This window comes from Panulirus ornatus, chromosome 68, assembly GCF_036320965.1.
Source record: "Panulirus ornatus isolate Po-2019 chromosome 68, ASM3632096v1, whole genome shotgun sequence".
In the NCBI taxonomy this organism is placed as follows: domain Eukaryota; kingdom Metazoa; phylum Arthropoda; class Malacostraca; order Decapoda; family Palinuridae; genus Panulirus; species Panulirus ornatus.
The window spans coordinates 13,906,092-13,928,188 of record NC_092291.1 but is presented as its reverse complement, the minus strand read 5'-3'; positions in this window follow the sequence as shown (position 1 = coordinate 13,928,188).

Genomic DNA, 22,097 nt, shown 5'->3' with positions numbered 1-22,097 from the left:
CAAGCCACGGGAACACACCATCAAGGCGGGCCAACCCCTAGCTAACTTCCCTGGCCGGCCAGCTGACCTGTGTGCTCCTCACGCTATAAATAGTCGCAGGTGGAGGGAGGGCCGACGCCCTCGCCCACCCTGCCGCCTACCAAGCTGGTCAACATGTGCATTCACCCACCTTGTTGATAGATGCATGGTAATGGCTCCTTAATTCACGCATTCCCCACCAGCGTTAATGCTTGCGAACGAACTAAGTGTGCGTGTGTACACGCATGACAATCCCTCCGAGAGCTGGCACATGCAGCGTATAAACAGCATTCGACACGACATGCATTCGAATACATTTCAGATAATTGCATTTTCCTAAACTGTTTACACAAGCATCATACTCTTTAGTTTAGTGACATTGTTTATTGCTCCAGTGATTTATCCTGCATCACTGCATACATGCATTCTGATGCGCTGTTTATACATGTGCTTTACTGCATGTATTTGTATCCAACAGGTATGTTATAACGGTCACTGAATTGTATTACGAGCGCATTTTCAATGCAGCTCATATATATATATATATATATATATATATATATATATATATATATATATATATATATATATATATGTTTTGGACAATCACATGTTTACCAAATGGCGTCCTAGCTTCCTCTCTTCGATGTATATCAACTGACTGTTATATTTCTCTCTTGTGTCTCCCCTGATGATGTGATTATTACACGAAAGTGCACTTGGGAACTTTTCGTGTTTCATTTTCCCCGTGGACTCACAGGAATATATATATATATATATATATATATATATATATATATATATATATATATATATATATATATATATATATATATAAATATATATATATATATATATATTAATTCCATTTACTCAAAAAACTTATTGACTTTTATTTCCTTCTATATACTTGGTGTTTCATTAGTGAGTTCACTTTTCATACCAGTTCCCAGTTAGGGCCTCCATCTGTGATTCTTGCTGTGAATGTGTAGAGAAAAATCGTCATCCATTCTACGTCAATGTTCATACATACACTATTGATGTATGAATGGTGCCCTTCACTGCCACTGTTGATGTATGGATAACCGGTTCCCTTCACTGCCACTGTTGATGTATGGAAGTCCTTCACTTCCTCTGTTGATGTATGGATGCCCTTCACTTCCTCTGCTAATGTGTGGATGGTTCCCTTCACTGCCACTGTTGATGTATGGATAACCGGTTCCCTTCACTGCCATTGTTGATGTATGGATGCCCTTCACTGCCACTGTTGATGTATGGTTGGTTACCTTCACTGGCAGTATGGATTCCCTTCACTGACACTGTTCATGATATGGATTACCTTAACTTCTCGATCCATATGACCACATAAATTAGCTAGAATTTGTACTTCATATTACGTTAACTAATACATCCTACAAGATATGCCATTATCAATATATATATATATATATATATATATATATATATATATATATATATATATATATATATATATATACATATATCTGTTTCCTTGCGCTACCTCGCAAACGCGGGAGACAGCGACAAAGTATAATAAAAAAAAATAAAATATATATATATATATATATATATATATATATATATATATATATATATATATATATATATATATATATATATATATATATATATATATATATATATTGGTAAGGATCATAATTGAGTGCGGGATCAAGCAACATAAACGCAGTATAAGAACAGGACAAGAATCAAATATGCCTTGTTTAATCATGATAAAAATTATGCTCATTGTACTGACTGGAGTAATGCCATCTCGGTATAACTCCTGTCAGGACACACAGTGAAGCAACCAGTCCCACATCATCCTTAAGAAGAAACTGAAGGAGGAGAGAAGACGGGTGAAAATTTAAAGGGTAAGTGTGGAGACTTAAAGTGATGGGACTGCGCCAACAACCTTCCTCTCATGGCCCACTTGGCTATGAGCGACCCAGACCTTAGGCTCCCGTAGCCCCGGGTTCCCATCCATGACCTTCCTTTTAAGGGTCAGGTTAAACCCCTGGACACCGTATGAACCCAAGGGTTGAACCATCGTACCCAAGGGTCGCAACCGTCGGTGCTGTAATGTAAAACCGACTTCGAACGGAAGTACGTGTTGGGTTGGAGAGTCGGCAGGAGGATAACACCAGGCGAATCACACACACACACACACACACACACACACACACACACACACACACACACACACACACACGCACACACACACACACACACACACACACTACAGAGAGAGAGAGAGAGAGAGAGAGAGAGAGAGAGAGAGAGAGAGAGAGAGAGAGAGAGAGAGAGAGAATTTCTCTCGTGCCGTGTGCAAGAACCAGCACCAAGCATGATTTCGTATCGCTAACTACATCTCCAGGTAAAGTATGATGTTCGCTGGCACAAATGGCTCTCAAATATTTGCACAGCTTTCTCCCTCCCAAGCAATTACAGCAGCAACAGTTCATTATTTTGTACAGCTCTCTCTCTCTCTCTCTCTCTCTCTCTCTCTCTCTCTCTCTCTCTCTCTCTCTCTCTCTCTCTCTCTCTCTCTCTCCTGAGCCAGTTAAACCGCTAACGTTTGCTCGTCTCTCTCTCTCTCTCTCTCTCTCTCTCTCTCTCTCTCTCTCTCTCTCTCTCTCTCTCTCTCTCTCTCTCTCTCTCCATCCAGTAACAAAGGGAAAGAAAGATACTTAAACAGGCAACAGACCACTGGGTCCTTCTGAGGCTGTTTGTGATAGCGGAAGATGTCAGACACTCGGAGGTCAGATGATGTCAGAAACTCTGGCGTCAGCAGATGTCAGACTCTCACAGATTAGTGTGGTGCGAGGAGACCGGCTTACGAGTGATTGAGAGAGAAAAGCCAGTACATTTTCCATGGAACTAAGAAGGCGCAAACTCAGTCAGTCTTGGATTAGAAGCGAAATATATACCAAGTGTATTCTGAAATGCATCTATGGCGGTGCTTTCAACTCGTATAACTGATAAATCAAGCCATATATGAACACTCCTGTTGAAGACATAAAAGTACATGACCTCGTTCGAGGCTAAACGTGTGCCCACGAGTTTATACCCAAAGCTACTAATCAAATCAGAGGAAAGGCTATCCTTAGTATTAAGCGTGTTCGAACCAGATAATCAAAATCTTTGATAATCCTGAATGCTCTCATATAGTCAAAACCTTTGAGAATCCTGAATACTCGTATGAGATCACCTCTTAACCATTTATTTCCTACGTCAGACTTAAATTGTATTTACTTCTCAGTCCGTTGTATTCTCTCAGTTCCTACCATCTGCTGACTTTAGTGTCTTACACTGCAGCCCATTGTCAGTATCAGTAATATATAAGGGAAAGAAAACCTGTAATATATATGGGAAAGAGAACCTGTCCTAAAAACGATTCCTGTGGCACACCACTTCTTACATCTGACTATCATGAGGTTTGACTTTGCATCACTTCCCTTTGTTTGAGGCCAATCAGCCAATACCCTTCTATACCATGTGATTTACCTAATGCCACAAACTTTGGATGCGAAACTTGATCGAAAGCTTTTTGAAAATATAAATGAATAACGTCAAATGCTTAACTTCCATCATACACATGTAGAGCTCACAGTGATGAATACAGTAGACTGTAGATAACTGTAGTGGATGATTTAGTGTGTGTGAATGTATGTAGAAATACAATAACTACAGCCTTACAGCGACAACTACGTGTGAGCGGATGAGGTACAATTTCTTCGCCTGCTCCTGGCGCTCCCTCGGTAAAGCGGGGAAACGGCGCGCAAGTATGAAAGAAAAGAAAAACATTTTTCTCTCTACCTCTGAGTCACGAAGTCTGTATATTTACTGATTGAAAAACGCCGGGAAACCCTTACCGATGAGATGGTCTCTGCCCCTGAGGCATATAAGCTGTCGGAAATTGATAGCAAAAAAATGTGAGAAAATTTAGCCCTACCAGGGAGAGGTCCCTACGTAGATGACCCCAGAGGGTCCCTCCCAAATATCCGGGATCCCTAGGGAAGTCCCAAGTCATTGCCGGCGTCGGCCACGCGAAACAACTTAATGCTTATCGTGTATCGCTGGGGTGGGGTGAGGCGAGGGTGTCCAGCGGGGGGAGGGGTGGCTTGGGTGCGGGTGGGGGTGTCGGCGTCGTGTCCACGCTCCTTCAGCAGTAATTGTGGAGCGTTGTGGTGAAGTGGTGGTATATCAGCGACCCCCGGCTCCTCCCGCCACGCCCCCGCACCTCACCGTTGCCAGTGAGGCAGGGCTCTCTCTCTCTCTCTCTCTCTCTCTCTCTCTCTCTCTCTCTCTCTCTCTCTTTAGCCACTCTCCTCACGCCACCAGCAGCAGGGCACCCGTGACTCAAGGGAAGAACAAGGGGAAGGTCTGGGAAGAAGAAGGTTTCCCTACTGGAAGGATGTTCTGGTCCTGGTTTTTCGTGAGGGGACCAAGTCTTTCCCCCCCGATGGTTGTGCCTGGAGGCTCCTGACGAAGGTGAGGGTTGGCACAATGGAAGTCCTGACTACGGAGGTTGGGACTATGGGAGTCCTAGCTAGGGAGAAGGTTGGGACTATGGGGTCATGTCTCTTGGAGGTTCTGGCTCGGGGAGTTGACGAAGGGAAGAACAGTGGCTTCAGGTATCAAATGGTGCCACAGATTGTTCGTTCTGACCTCAGGTGTTCCAGGAAGTCCTTCCTACAAGGGTCTGGCCTGGAAGACCTGGAGGATCCTGCCAAGCCTCGAATGAAGGAATCTTGGCTTGGAAGTCCTGGGGAGAGAGAGAGAGAGTTACGTTGCTTGAAGGGTTCTTAGGGGTGATGTATCTCGGGTGGAAAGTATTTAGATAAGATGCGTGATCCTGACTGTCTGACTTGTGGCTGTGGGATCTCCTGGTGCGAAGCCCCTGCGTTAGGGTCCTCAGCTGAAGGATGAGGGCTGAGGACAGGAGGGCTGTGGTTAGATCCTGGCTAGGAGGAGGGTTCAGTAGAAGTCATTCCGTGCTGATGGAAGAGAAGGAAGGAGAGAAAGAGATTCGTCGCTTTAAGGAGTCATGGGTGATGGAAGAAAAGACGAAGGAGTATGGCTGATGGAAGAGAAAGACGAAGGAGTCTGGGTGATGGAAGGGAAGACGAGGGAGTCTGGGTGATGGAAAGGTAAGACGAAGGAGTCTGCGTGATGGAAGGGATGGATGAAGGAATCTGGGTGATGGGAGAGAAGGATGAAGGAGTCTGGGTGACGGAGTGGGGGAAAGACGAACGAGTCTGGGTGATGGAAGGGAAGAATGAAGCAGTCCTGGCCAAAGGGTTCTTGAGTGATGGAAGGCGGGAGAGGGAGGGGTCCCTGGCTGGAAGAAGGGAGTCCTGCAGGAGAAGAAGGCGCGGGCTTCACGAACCTGCATGATTGAAGACCCACGGACTCCTGTGGTGGCTGCCCTCCCTCCTGACCCCTACCCTCTACCCTCCACACCTTAACCTCTCCCCCCCTCCCCTCCCCCTCTCCCCTCTCCCCTCACCTTCCCCCGAATCCAACCCACCACCTCCCTCCTCCCTCCTCCCACACACACCCACCCTCGAAAAACAACGATAATAAACCAAAAATGTTATGGGGAAAATAATCATCGGTTTGAGACAACAGCAGTGCTGCCAGCACGAGCGACAGCATCAGCAGTAACAGCAATGCTGATGCTGCCACCAACAGCGGCAGCATCAGCACTAATAGAAATGCTGCTATTAGTAAGTAAAGTAAATAAAGAAGCAAAACAAATACAACAATAGCAGGAAAAAATAACACACATTTTTAGCAGTAACACGAAGACCAACTTAAGTAACAACAATAACAAAATGAGAAGCAGCAGCAGCAGCAATAATAGCAGCAGTAACAGCAATAATAGCAGCAGCAGCAGAAATATAATAAGAGCAAGCATTACGAACACCAGCATCATCATCATCAGCAATACTCAGGCAATTAATCAAAGTTTCGTATAATAATAATAATAATAATAATAATAATGATAATAATAATAATAATAATGATGATAATAATAATAATAATAATGATGATAATAATAATAATGATAACTATAAACAAGCTAGAAATGAGGAAGACATGATGATATCAACAGGTACAAAATGGGAAAGACTCTTACACACATTTTACACAAATAACAGAAAAACTGATAAATCTATGAAATAAACATTTCATATATACATATTTACAGTATTGTGTAAACAGAGGAAGTAATGGAAGTACCTAATCGTTCGATGGCAATACTTTTCATAGGAAAACTATATAATTAAAAGTTTCAAAACATAGTCATCAAAAATTTGTAACCTCGCTAAGAAAATTATCATGCCCATTATACATATATATATTATTTTATTTTTTTTTATTATACTTTGTCGCTGTCTCCCGCGTTTGCGAGGTAGCGCAAGGAAACAGACGAAAGAAATGGCCCAACCCCCCCCCCATACACATGTATATACATACATCCACACACGCAAATATACATACCTACACAGCTTTCCATGGTTTACCCCAGACGCTTCACATGCCTTGATTCAATCCACTGACAGCACGTCAACCCCGGTATACCACATCGCTCCAATTCACTCTATTCCTTGCCCTCCTTTCACCCTCCTGCATATTCAGGCCCTGATCACACAAAATCTTTTTCACTCCATCTTTCCACCTCCAATTTGGTCTCCCTCTTCTCCTCGTTCCCTCCACCTCCGACACATATATCCTCTTGGTCAATCTTTCCTCACTCATTCTCTCCATGTGCCCAAACCACTTCAAAACACCCTCTTCTGCTCTCTCAACCACGCTCTTTTTATTTCCACACATCTCTCTTACCCTTACGTTACTCACTCGATCAAACCACCTCACATCACACATTGTCCTCAAACATCTCATTTCCAGCACATCCATCCTCCTGTGCACAACTCTATCCATAGCCCATATATATATATATATATATATATATATATATATATATATATATATATATATATATATATATATATATATATATATGCGTGTATGTGTGTGTGTATGTGAGAGAGAGAGAATTTTAGTTTAAAACGTAATCATAAGTACCATCAAGAAATCTGATGACTTACAATGACAAAACCAAACCTTAGATATTACCGGGATATGACAGACGAAGATAATAAAATCATGTCATTTCGGTCTCAAAAAAAAAATCACAGATTATGACTATATACATCTAGGAGGCTCATAAAACGATCGCTCAGATTATCTGAGTTATCACAGATACCAGAGCAGTTACAGGATAAGACGATTTCTTATCTATATCTCAACAGCTAAGGGATGTCATCAGCCCATATCTACCCCGCGGTTGGGAAGCAAAATCCTCCTTCAGTATTAACAATCGTCTTCTGGCTTCTACTGTGAAGAGGCAAGAGAAACTGGATGACTATGTCTGAAGATATGTAGCGACTCACAGCACTAGCAGCAGGAACACCATTAGGGGGAAGTGACAGCAGCAGCAGAAACAGCAACAGCACATCAACAGGAACACCATTAAGAGGTGCAACGGCAGCAGTAGTAGCAGCAGCGGAACATCAACAGGAACACCATTAAGAGGTGTAACAGCAGCATCAGCAGCAGTAGCAGCAGTAGTAGCAGCGGAACATCAGCAGGAACACCATTAAGAGGTGCAACAGCAGCAGCAGCAGCAGCAGTAGCAGCAGTAGTAGCAGCAGCGGAACATCAGCAGGAACACCATTAAGAGGAGTGACAGCAGCAGTAGCAGCAGTAGCGGAACATCAGTAGGAGCACCATTAAGCGGTGCAACAGCAGTAGTATCAGCAGTAGTAGCAGCAGTAGTAGGCAGCAGAGGAACATCAGCAGGAACACCATTAAGAGGAGTGACAGCAGCAAACGTATGCAGTAAAAGCGTCTCTTACTCGCTCCCTGCTTCCCGCTGTCCCCTGCTCTTCCGACAGGTCGATCCTATTCAGTCAGTCCTCTTATTCTCACCTTATGTCCCGGCCAGCCACTTCAGCACACCCAAGTCGGACCTCCAGACTAGGCTGCACCTCACCTTCACTCCTTCCACGATCAACCCGCCTCACACCACACACTGTCCTCGGGCACTCCTTTCCCAAAACATCCATCCTCTTCCTTTCCTCCTCACCCAAGACCCATGATGCTATCACGACTAAGCCCAAAGACATACACCACCTTTGCCTCCACACACACACACACTGGCTTACCCATCCATACGGTCCTCAGTGCAACCAGGACTCTAGCCTTCCCTCTTCCAAGCCATATCAGGTCATATGTACTTTCCACATGACTACATCATCTTAAAAACTTTCGTCCATTCTCCTTTCTAAAGATATCTTGACCCTACCATACCCTTCTGAAATCTGCATCTTTTACGCTAACTACTCTATTAAATTCAGTGATACTGTATGACTCATCCATTTCAACTCATTGTTAATATTACTATATCAGTGCGTCTTGCCCATCTTTTCTAATTTGTCTCTTATGTAGTTTCTTGTTAAGTCTTTAAGCTGATCAGTTGCTGTTTATCCTAAAAGAATGATACCTAAAAGGATGATCGTATAGTTTCTTGTTAAGTCTTTAAGCTGATCAGTTGCTGTTTATCCTAAAAGAATGATACCTAAAAGGATGATCGTATAGTTTCTTGTTAAGTCTTTAAGCTGATCAGTTGCTGTTTATCCTAAAAGAATGATACCTAAAAGGATGATCGTATAGTTTCTTGTTAAGTCTTTAAGCTGATCAGTTGCTGTTTATCCTAAAATAAAGAATGATACCTAAAGGGATGATCGTTACAGACGAAGTTAAGTCGACTCCGAAGGTTGGAGGTTGCCATCGCATCTTCCTCTCCTCCTTGTCTCCTACGTGGGTACACACCCTGGCTGCCATCTTCTCCTCTGTGTGGCTCTCCTCCCTTCCTTCGGCTTTTGTCTTTGTTGCCTGCCGCTGAACCTGACCTATACGTCGTGTGTGGACCTCCTCTACCACATCTTTACGTCTCAAGTGATGTGACCAAATCACCAATGTGCAACCCTAAGTTTGAGCCTTATATATAAGCCATAAATACTTACCTGAACACCACCTCTCGCCGTGTACTTGAGGGCAATTTCGATACTGACAAGTAAAATCATTTGCCTCCTTCCTAATTCCGGTAATGTGGTGTTGTGGTGATAGGCTGGGTACTGTGTCAACCGGCGAGTCCCTTTCACACTGGGATTCCTGTAATTTTCCCTTTGTAGGATGACAGTGGCATCCGAGCCTCCTCCTCCTCCTCCTCCTGTGATGGTGTCTCTTCTCTCCATCACTCGCTCCCTGGCCCCCGCATCGTCATATCAGCCAATGGCAAAGAGTCTCTCCCTCTCTCTGTCTGTGTTGTCTGTGTAATTATCTATCTGTAATCACCGATTCCTTCGGCATGGAGGGATTTCTACGCTCGTGGGGGAACACATCTTTTTGAACATTTTCTATTATTATGTAATTTTTTTTTTAAAACTTCTGTATGCTGTCGTCGACATTCACAATTTCCTTCATCAATCCATTCTAATCATTCATCATTTTTATATGACATAAAATGTGCTCATTCACATCTCCTCTAACAAGAGTCTTGCTGAATTTCATGTTAATGGCCACAAGTTCTTCTGTCTCGGCGTCTTTCGAAGAGCTTTTCACTGATGCCATCAAACAAGTAGTAATAAAAGCTTACAGGCTGTTATCAACTCTTCTCTTTCTCTTCTCTCTTCCAAGTTAGACAAATTACTGACACCTAACTTCTTGCTCCAACTCAGCTTTCTTAAAGCCAGCACCATCTTTACTGTGTAGTGCCAAGGGAGTGGGAAGAGATCAAACGTCGTGGCCTAGCTTGAAGAAATGAGATCGTGAAATCGCGTTGTACTACCCTCTCACCAGTCTCTCTGACGAGCGTGGTCTATCAAAACGTTGGAGAAGATAATCAGGACTCAGATGGATACCTAAACCCCCCGACAGGAGAAATTGCCTAAGAGCAAAACACGACGAGTTTGAGGAAAAAGGAGGTCATGCGAAACAAGTCTCACAGATTCCTACGTTAGCACTGCTTCTTAGTGCATGGGTAAGGAACTGTTCAGCAGACTATGGACAGCGTAAATTGCGTCAGAGTTAGAAAATATGAGTCTCAACTTTGGTCATCGCAGGTAGAAGTACAGAAAAATTAATTAGAGTCAGGTCCAGAGGAGGGCAACAAAGATGATACCAGAATTAAGACACCTGTGTTACAGTGGTAAGTTACAAGGTATATAAACTTGTCTATCATGGAGGAATGAAGAGTAAGGGTTGACTTGTGAGTAACCGAGTGTTTAAACCAGTGTGACGAGGTCGACAGCGAACGAATCCTCGAAAAATGTACAGGTCGCGCGGCCCAGAGGCCACAAGACGAAACCAAAAACATCCAACGTGTCAACGGTGATGAAAAATATGTATTTTTATAGTTTCACACAAATGGATGAAACAACTAAACTGAATGATGTATTTCTATGGTTTCAGGCGAATGGATGAAACAACTAAACTGAATGATGAAACTGTGACGGTGCAGATCAAACTGAATGATGAAACTGTGATTGTGCAGACCAAACTGAAGTTTAAGAAGTTGTATAATGGTAGAGGTTTAAGAGATGGGAAGGCCTCACAAGTGCGGAACTTCCTCCACCCCACACAGTACAAAGTAGGTCATTCCAAATACGTCACGACAAAAATACGTACATAAATACGTACATAGAGAGACGGGTGTGTAAAAGAGTAGGGAGGAATGAGGAACCAAAAAATACGTACATAAATACGTACATAGAGAGACGGGTGTGTAAAAGAGTAAGGAAGGAATGAGGAACCAAAAATTCTCGGGAGCGGTTCATCAGCGGATCTACCAACACAAAAACCAACAGAGCGATAAACAAAGCGATACAGAAAGGCAGGTTTCCTATCACAGCTGTATCTCTATAGCCTGGCCTGCTGGCGGAGGAGGGAGGAGGGGGTAGCTGAGTATAAGACCCCTGGGGGCTGGCAGTAGTACGTGGACCGTAGATAATCACCAGTCAGTCTCTCCACAGCTACTAACAAGCCCTTTGTGCTTAAATATCCCCCCCTCCCCTTCTCTCTCTCTCTCTCTCTCTCTCTCTCTCTCTCTCTCTCTCTCTCTCTCTCACCATCCCCACCCCCAAACAACACCCACCCACCCCCCAACCAACCCCCCAGCAACGCGTCAAACAGCTTTCAAGATTGACGAAGTCTAGGGAAGCCTGGCTCACCCCATTGGCTGCCTCTCCACCAATGGTCGTCTCTCTCTCTCTCTCTCTCTCTCTCTCTCTCTCTCTCTCTCTCTCCTCCTGATGTAAGAAGAGGAGGGGAGGGAGGGAGGGAGGGAGGGAGGAGGAGGAGGAGGAGGATTTGGGGGGGGGAGGCGAGGAGGGGGGCGGAGGGGGGAGAGGAGGGGGGGGCGTGGCAAGAGGAGGTAAGAAAGGGGGGTGAGTGAGGGGGTCGGGCGGTGGAGGAATACCAGGAGGAGGAGAGAGGAGGAGGAGAGACACCATCATACCATCAGCATTTGGCACGTCTTCGAACCGAAGAAAAAGACACGAAAAAAAAAAAAAAAAAAAAAAAAAAAAAAATATATATATATATATATATATATATATATATATATATATATATATATATATATATATATATATATATATATATATATATATATATCTACAATCAAAATTGGTTGAGTGACCGAGGTGTTCGCCCTCCACGGCGAGAAAGCTATACACCACAGCAGTACACACCTCGCTGCAGGAGGAGCTTGGTCATCCATGCCGTGGCGGTGTCACCACACAGCTGGAGGGCAGCTACCTCATCATCCACCAGCAGGAACATGTCTGAGGCAATGATCATAGAAAGAGTCACACGTTATTGCTGGGTACCAGCTGAGGACATCTCCCAGTCGCATGCACAGTCTTTCGAGGTGGTTATATGTTCTATATCTTAGTTAATAATGATAATAATAATAATAATAATAATAATAATAATAATAATAATAATAATAATAATAATAATAATAATAATTCTTATAATAATAATAATAATAATAATAATAATAATAATAATAATAATAATAATAATAATAATAATAATAATAATGATAATAATAATATTAATAATTCTTATAATAATAATAATAATAATAATAATAATAATAATAATAATAATAATAATAATAATAATAATAATAATAATAATAATAATGATAATAATAATATTAATAATTCTTATAATAATAATAATAATAATAATAATAATAATAATAATAATAATAATAATAATAATAATAATGATAATAATAATATTAATAATTCTTATAATAATAATAATAATAATAATAATAATAATAATAATAATAATAATAATAATAATAATAATAATAATGATAATAATAATATTAATAATTCTTATAATAATAATAATAATAATAATAATAATAATAATAATAATAATAATAATAATAATAATGATAATAATAATATTAATAATTCTTATAATAATAATAATAATAATAATAATAATAATAATAATAATAATAATAATAATAATAATAATAATAATAATGATGATAATAATAATATTAATAATTCTTATAATAATAATAATAATAATAATAATAATAATAATAATAATAATAATATGATGATGATGATGATGATGATGATGATGATCGTTATTATCATTATCATTATTAATATTATCATTATTACTCTTATCATTATCATTATTATTACTATTATTATTATTATCTATTATTATTATTATTATTATTATTATTATTATTACTATTATTATCATATCAGATTAGCTGCATATCTAACCATCTAACTATCAATCTATCTATGATCCTAGGACAACATTCCTGGGGTCTTCAGCAACGTCTGTGAGTTATAAACAGAGTCGTTTTACACCATCAGCAACACAACAATATACACACATCGTATGGTTCACACTGTGCTGCCTCCTGCACTACGGTAAGTATCGTGGCTACAGAAAGGAGGGCACCCTGATGAAAATGGAAATTGTACACTCTGTTCTAGGGAGTCTGTTAGCTCATACCTGCAGGAGGGGAAGAGAGGGGAAAATGTCTATAGTGGAACTACATGATCTTTTTTTTTGAGAGGGTTGTGGTTTATTGTAATGGCCAATATCTCTCAATAGCCTGAAGGATACGTGTTGCTGTGTGTGTGTGTGTGTGTGTGTGTGTGTGTGTGTGTGTGTGTGTGTGTGTAAGAGAGAAGCAGAGAAAGAGAAACAAGAAATACTGAATCACAGAGAAGAAAAACAGATACTCAAAACCAAGTTAAGCAAAGACGTAGAAAAACAAGAGGAGAGAAAAGATGCAACAAAAGCAAAGACACAGATACAAAAGGAGTGACACAGAAACAAAAGAAGGAAGGACACAGTGAAACAAGTGAAGGACAGAGGAGGGTGCAGCAGTGAAACACAAAAAACAAAAGAAAAAGACATGGAGAGAAACAAAAGCGACCAGAGACTTGCAGGGACAAAAAAAGAATTAGAAACATCGAAACTAGAGAAGCAGATACAAGAAACAGACACAGAAATAAAGGAAGTATACAGAGATTCACGAGAAACAAGACAGACGAATATAATAAATAGACACAGATAAACTTTGAAATCAAGAAAGAAAAGACACAGACGCACTAAATAAAAAAAAAAGTAGACAGAGCGGTAAAAGAAATAGACAGAGAGATACAACGACACAAGACATAAAAGATAGAAAGCAGATAACCAGAGAGAGAGAGAGAGAGAGAGAGAGAGAGAGAGAGAGAGAGAGAGAGAGAGAGACATAAGCCAGAGACAAAGTAGTGAGATAACCGGCTGCACCAGGAAAACTGACATCCACTGAAAGGGGGGGAAAAAAATAATAGGAAAACTAAAGAGAGCCTTGAGGAATATCATCTTGGGGTATCAACCTCTGGGTACCAACCTGGGGGAAACTGACCTGGGGTACCAACCTGGGGGAAACTGAACTGGGGTACCAACCTGGGGGAAACTGAACTGGGGTACCAACCTGGGGTACCAACCTGGGGAAACTGACCTGGGGTACCAACCTGGGGGAAACTGACCTGGGGTACCAACCTGGGGTACCAACCTGGGGAAACTGACCTGGGGTACCAACCTGGGGAAACTGACCTGGGGTACCAACTTGTGGTACTAATCTGTGGTACCAACTTGTGGTATTGAGAAAAAAGTAAGAACAAAATTAATATTGTCAACCAATGTGTATGTGTGTGTTGTGTGTGTGTTGTGTGAGTGTGTGTGTGTGTGTGTGTGTGTAATTACCTATTTGTACTTCACAGGGGAGAGAGGGGGGTTACATCCGAGGGGCCCCCATCTCCTGAACATTCTCTAATGTCATACAGTTTCATGAAAATATATACGTTGTCTGTATACACCATACCCTCAGCCATTGTCTTCCAATTCATGCACAACTGTTGTGATATAAATGTACTTCTTAACATCTTTATTAACACGTTTCTTGCTTCACATCACCTTGTGTTCTCTGGCTGGCCTGTTCCTACAGCTCTGGGAGAACTGTTCATTGTTCATGTCCATGATCTATCAAAGGTTGTGATTAGATCACCCCTTATTTTTCTCTCTTCCTCCATTCCACCATCCACTACACCTAGTACAACCACCATCCATCACAACCACTACAACAATCATTAACCACAACCTATATAACCACCATCCATCTCAACCACTACAACCATCATTAACCACAACCAGTACAACCATCCACCACAAACAGTACAACCATCATCTACCACAACCAGTACAACCATCCACCACAAACAGTACAACCATCATTAACCACAACCAGTACAACCATCCACCACAAACAGTACAACCATCATTAACCACAACCAGTACAACCATCCACCACAAACAGTACAACAATCATCTACCACAACCAGTACAACCATCCACCACAAACAGTACAACAATCATCTACCACAACCAGTACAACCATCCACCACAAACAGCACAACAATCATCTACCACAACCACTACAACCACCATCCACCACAACCAGTACAACCACCCTCCATCACAACCAGTACAACCACCATCCCCCACAAACAGGACAACCACCATCCACCACAACCAGCACCACAACCAGCACCACAACCGACCCTACCACCACCAGCCCGCCGTCCAGAACACAAACATGATTTAATGAAAATGATGTCAGTATTTACAGCCGATTCCGCTGATGTAGGACGAGATGCCGGGTTACTCCACCGTGCTGGGGGGAGGTCGAGGCTGGGGGAGGGGCAGCGGGGAGAGAGAGAGAGAGAGAGAGAGAGAGAGAGAGAGAGAGAGAGAGAGAGAGAGAGAGAGAGAGAGAGAGAGAGAGAGAGAGAGAGAAGAGAGAGAGAGAGCGGGGGGGAGGAAGGTGGGTGCGGGTTACGAGAGGGAGGGAGTGTGGGGGGGGAGGGGCGTGGGAGGGGTCAGGAGGTACATTCGGGATGAACATGATCACTTTCAAGATATGATTTGATAGTGAGTGATGGTGATGATTGGTGGACAGTTGATGGTGAAGGGAGCTGATGGGGGGATGGTGGAGGGTCATGGTGTAGGTAGATGGCGATGGTGACGATGATGGTGGAGGCAGCTGGTGATGGTGGTGATGATCATGATGATGGAGGAGTGATGGTGAAGGACTGATGGTGAAGAATAGTTGTATGTGATGACGTTGGTGATAGTGGAGACTGGTGGTGGAGGGTAGTGATGGAGATGGCAGAGGACGATGGTGAAGTGATGGTGAAGAGTGATGGTGAAGAATGATGGTGAAGAGTGATGGTAGGGAAAAGTGGTGAAGGGAAGTGGTGAAAGGTGATGGTGGTCTAGAGAGCTGGTGGAGGTTGATGTTGGGGGGGCTGTGTTGGAGGTTTCTTTTGACGTTCCAGCCACTAATATATATATATATATATATATATATATATATATATATATATATATATATATATATATATATATATATATATATATATGAACCAACACGAGCTAGCTTTGGTCATACCCAATTTCCTCGAATTCTTTTCCCAGTGGTCCTCCATCCTGGTCATAGGGGATTTCCAGATTTTGCCACTCTGGCTCGGGTAGTGGCGGTGGTGAATGATGGCGGAGGGTAGTGGTCAGGTGGTGAATGATGGTGGAGGGTAGTGGTCAGGTGGTGAATGACGGCGGAGGGTAGTGGTCAGGTGGTGAATGATGGCGGAGGGTAGTGGTCAGATGGTGAATGATGGTGGAGGGTAGTGGTCAGGTGGTGTAAAGTGAAGGGTAGTGACGATAGTGGAGGGTAGTGGCGGTGGAGGAAGATGGTGGAGGGCGGCAGTGGTGCAAGAGCATTACCTGCTGGTGATGGGTCACCAAGACCTGTTTACCAAGAGTCACCATGCATCATTATGACCTACCAGGACTCACCACCTCCTCCAGGTCACCATCACAGGTCACCAAGAGTCAGTCACCATTGTTCACCAGGTCACGAGTGCCCATCAGAGGTCATCCTTTTTCATTTCAGGTCACCAGTATCAACCAAATGTCACCAGGGTCAACCACAAGGCACCAGTAGCCATCTGAGGTCACCAGGGTCAACCACAAGGCACCAGTAGCCATCTGAGGTCACCAGGGTCAACCACAAGGCACCAGTAGCCATCTGAGGTCACCAGGGTCAACCACAGGTCACCATTAATAGCCATTAGAGGTCACCAGGGTCAACCACAAGTCACCATTAGCCATGACAAATCACCAAGGAAGAAAAAAAAAAAGGGTTGTCAAATTCCATCATTAACCACCAAGTTGCCTAATTTCACCAGGCCCATTAGAGGTCAACGAAGGTCATTAGAAACCCCCCCTCCTGCGTTCCCTGGAATAACATAAGGTCACGTAAGGTCACCAGAGGGCAATAATGGAAGGTCACACGGGCGTCGTGAATCACTGCTCTGTGAAAGTTCTTGTTGGACAACCCAAGACCTGAGGCGGTGAGAGGAGTCGTAACACAACAGAAACCCTGAGCAGTTAATTGAGGGAGGAGAGCCACGCTATTGGCACAACAGCCTCACATTATTACGTATTCAACGACCAATCAAGAGCAAGCACTGCCGCCATTGGCCGCCCACCGAACGACACTGTGGACCCGCGCCAGTGAAGGAGTGTGATTCCCACCTATCAAGGCAAATTACTGAGGGGGTCCTTGCTGGAAACTCGTCCTCTTGACGAGGAGAGAGAGAGAGAGAGAGAGAGAGAGAGAGAGAGAGAGAGAGAGAGAGAGAGAGTGTGTGTGTGTGTGTGTGTGTGTGTGTGTGTGTGTGTGTGTGTGTGTGTGTATGATCACTATCAAAGCATCGTTAAAATCTCCAATTCTCTACTGCATGACACTTCTCATTGAATTTTCCGTTCAAACCCTCTTAAGAATTTAAAACCTTAGACGTTATATTAGCTAGGAACTAGCGGTACACCTGGGGCTTTCACAACAGGTCTAATACTGCTACGGTAAGACTCTATGTTTGGTCATAAATACTAGACAATAGTGAGGTCACAGCACATTACTGTACAGTCAGTACATTATGTTTGGCAATGAATGTTGTATGCAGTACTGAAGGAAGCTATAGCGTATTACAGGGACACATCTTAACATTTACTCCGAAAAATAAAGATATTAATTCACTGAGCAGATGATTTTTCTATGAAGAATATAGCAATTAATCTTTTCTTAATATCTTGGTTATATTATTATCATCTCTTTCAACCACGGTAATTGTCTGTCTGTCTTTTGGGTCAGGCTTAGAATGTCGTGTCTTCTTCTTCTCTATCTTCTTCTTCTTCTTATTTTTTCTTCTTATTATTATGCTTATTCCACTTCTCTTTCTTCTTCTTCTTCTTCTACTTCTTCTTCTTCTTCTTCCACTTCTTCTTCTTCTTCTTTCTTCTGCTCCTTCTTTCTTCTTCTTCTTTCTTCTCCTTTCTTCTTCTTCTTCTTCTTCTTCTTCTTCTTCTTCTTCTTCTTCTTCTTCTTCTTCTTCTTCTTCTTCTTCTTCTTCTTTTTCTTCTTCTTCTCCTTCTTCTTCTTCTCGACAGCAACGGAAATGGATACAAGTCATGAAGACCAGTCCCTGTCTTTGGGTTTCATTAGATATAACACCTTATACTTTGGGTTTCATTAGATATAACACCTTATATTTTAGTTTGATTTTGTTACATGATAATCTCATCTGCACAAGCTTGACACCCGACTGCTAAAGCTTGACATCTGACAGACAGATACCTGACTGTCAAAAGGCTTGACCAAAAAAAGAACGTCAAACAAATGGCAAGTGACAGTTTCACACACTTGACAGCTGAAAGTTACAAACGCTTGACAGCTGACAGCTACAAACACTTGACAGCTGACAACTACAAACACCTGACAGCTGACAACTACAAACACTTGACAGCTGACAGCTTCACACACTTGACAGCTGACAGCTACAAACACGTGAAAGCTGACAGCTACAAACACTTGACAGCTGACAGCTACAAACACTTGACAGCTGACAGCTACACATACTTGACAGCTGACAGCTACAAACACTTGACAGCTGACAGCCTCAAACTCTCATCTCACAGCTGCAAAAGTTTTACACCTGAAAATCGCAAACGACTGACAGCAACGAAGGTTCGACACCACCTGTCAATGGTTGACACCACAGAAGAGTCACCCAACCCACTACCCCTACGCCCTAGTCTTCAGCTCACGCAACCCCCTGCATCCAAACCCCCAGCTCTGCCATCCACCCATCCATACCCGGCTCTGTCATCCACCCACCCACATCCGGCTCCGCCATCCACCCATCTACACCATCCATCACTCACATCCAACTCTGCCATCGACCCTGCCACACCCAGCTCTGGCCCAACCCAAATACCCACAACAGTCATCCCAGCACTTACAACGACCCTACCAACACTCCCTGCCATCATCTAACCACACAACAGCTTACCACCACCTACGTCCAGTCCTGCCACTACTCGCCAATCCACAACAAGCCTGCTATGGCCCCTAACACAACCCAACCACACACAACAGCCCTGCCACCACCATGTTATCCACAACATACGTGCCATCACACACACTGTGCCCTGCCACCACCCTATCTACGCCATACCACCTCCCAACCACCCGCAACAGCTCTGCCACCACCCAGCCATCCAAAACAGCCCTTCCACCAGCCAAAATAGTCCTGCCATCACCCACGATGCTCCTTGCTACATCCTTCAACAGCCCTGGCACCACCCACTCCACGTCCTGCCACCACCCAACTACTCACAGCATACCCTCCTACCACCTACAAGAGCAGTGCCACCTAACAACCCTCCCACCACCCATCCCACGCCATGCCACCACATATAACAGCCTGGCATCACCAGCAACTGCCCTGCCATCACACACAGCCCTGCCACCACTCACACACAGCCCTACCACCATTCTCTTCACACACAGCCCTGCCACCACTCACACACAGCCCTACCACCATTCTCTTCACCCACAGCAGTCCTGCCACCAGTAACACCACGCCCTTCCACCACCCACAAATAGCCTTGTGCCACCCACCTAACGAACCTCCTCCCGCCCGGCTCTACGCCTCTTCCACTCTAAGAGTGCCTCAATACGTGTAATCAGAAAATGTACTTAAATCATGTCATTATCAATATTGCAAAACAAGCTTTTATAACTAAACAGAACGCGGATGAACAGAAGTATGTGAAAAATCGCAATCCCGCCAAGACAAACTTGAACTTTGAAGCATAAACTGTCCTTGTGGAGTAATTACGTCCTCAGAAATCTCATTCACTTATGCATAAAACAATTACCGTTCGCGTACGGCCGCCGGGGGAAGCAGCCTGACTTGGCAGCACTATAAAGAAATTATGAAGAAGGTGCTGAAATGCTCCCGAGACCCTGACATCTTCGCCGTCTCTAACAGAAGCTGCGTTCAACTCCGGTCACTACTCTAGCATTATCAACAATCAGAACCGTTTAGATATTTCTTAAGACCTAAATCATTCTCAATAAGCTGATAAGTAAGTCATGAATGAATAGATTATAGGGTTTTCCCACAGAACTGATCTTCAGTAAGACAAAAAAAATAATTGTTTGAAACCGAAGTATAATGAAACTGTACGAGAAAATGTGAGATTTAGGTGGCAACGCGGTACATAAGCTTCACCCCGCTGCCAGAGCACGACGACTTACTCCCGTGAAGACGCGCCGTTCCCATTGTTGTACCACTTGACAGTACTCATTTAACTGCTATTCCCTTTATACACCATTAATAGGTAAATTTCAAAGTCTACAGATATTATTTGAATGGTAAGCCAAGAAACAGAAAGGTATCATCATTCAACGCATTTACGATATTTTGGAGCAAACGCGACAATAAGCCCTTAAGTGCGCGGCGGTAATTGTTAAGTCATCTTCCTCTCAACTTTTTAGCCCCTGACACAAACATATTTAAATACGCGACCCAAACCCCAGCGGTAAACATGTACTCTCGGTAATGCATGCAAATGCTATTATTTTAAAATTGAAGTGTTACCCCCGCACTTTGTGGTCGCTAACTGCCATACGTAAGATAACTATTATTTACGGGCTCACCGGCGGTTTAGAAGCCATCTCTAGGACTGATTTGCATCATTTAGCCGCCGACGTAAAGAGACGAAAGGTGGTTTCTCTTACGGAGGCATTACATGATTATATGCCTTACATAAGTTTGCTTAAAAGGGTGAAAATATTCTGAATTGGAGTCCGGTGCAGAGTGACGAGTGGGAGGAGTCGTATGACGTCACGACCATCAGTCAGGAGGCGCGTTCGGCCTCCTGATTGGTTGTCTTGGATGGGAAAAAAAAGGCCCTGGCAAAATGGAGATTCGAGACGTGTGCATTACCCCTACCTTAGACGCTTTTCAGTTTTTTCTAGTCAATTTTATCCACTGCTGAGGAATATATATACGAATTTAAGAGATGTAAAGGACGACAGACGACATTTCTCGCATCAAGACCCGGCCCCGCCCAGGATCGTCGCCTAATTAGCGGCGAAATGTGAGCGGCTCTGACGACCTGCAACAGTAAACAATGAACTGCGGAACCGGCAGACTTTTGTCACCTTGATCCCGAACGTCTACTGAAGAAGGGTTCCCACCGCCCGCACCGCCGCCATTTCGACTTACCTTGTCTCCACTTCGACGGTGGATGGTCTAAAGGCAATCACGGCAGCATCAGCTAAGCAAGAACACGGATAAATCGATCAGTTGTAGACCAAGAACGAAGATCGCTCGATTCCGGACGTGAACGTCACCCGATTTCGAACACAAAACATCAGGAAACCGACTCTGCAGAGGAGTGATTGACCAGACACAATGAAAACCTCACGAAATACCATCATGAAAACCTCACGAAATACCATCAGAAGACTTCAACTATCATCTAGACTCCAATCCTTCAAGAGTATGGGCACTACCATTTACCTGACTGTGCACATCACCTGACATCAACCCTACAAGACAATAGACACATTTCTACCAGACTGGTCGCATCCTTTGACTCTGGACACAAATACGTCAAGATGTCTGACATTATCAATAACTTGACTTTCGAAATATCAACATTCCAAGATTCTTCGACTCGAATCCGGACCTCAAACGTCACGCTATATTGGCTGTGGACATTAACATGACAAAGTTGACGAAGCTCTGAAAAACAAACACGAATCGATCAGCATCACGTGACTCGATCCGAAAGGGACAGCACGAGTGTAAACACTCTCCCTCCAAGTAACACAAACAAATAGTTCTCATACACACGGTTGGATCTGTACATACACACACACACACACACACACACACACACACACACACACATAATTCAGCTTCAGAAACAATCACACACACACACACACACACACACACACA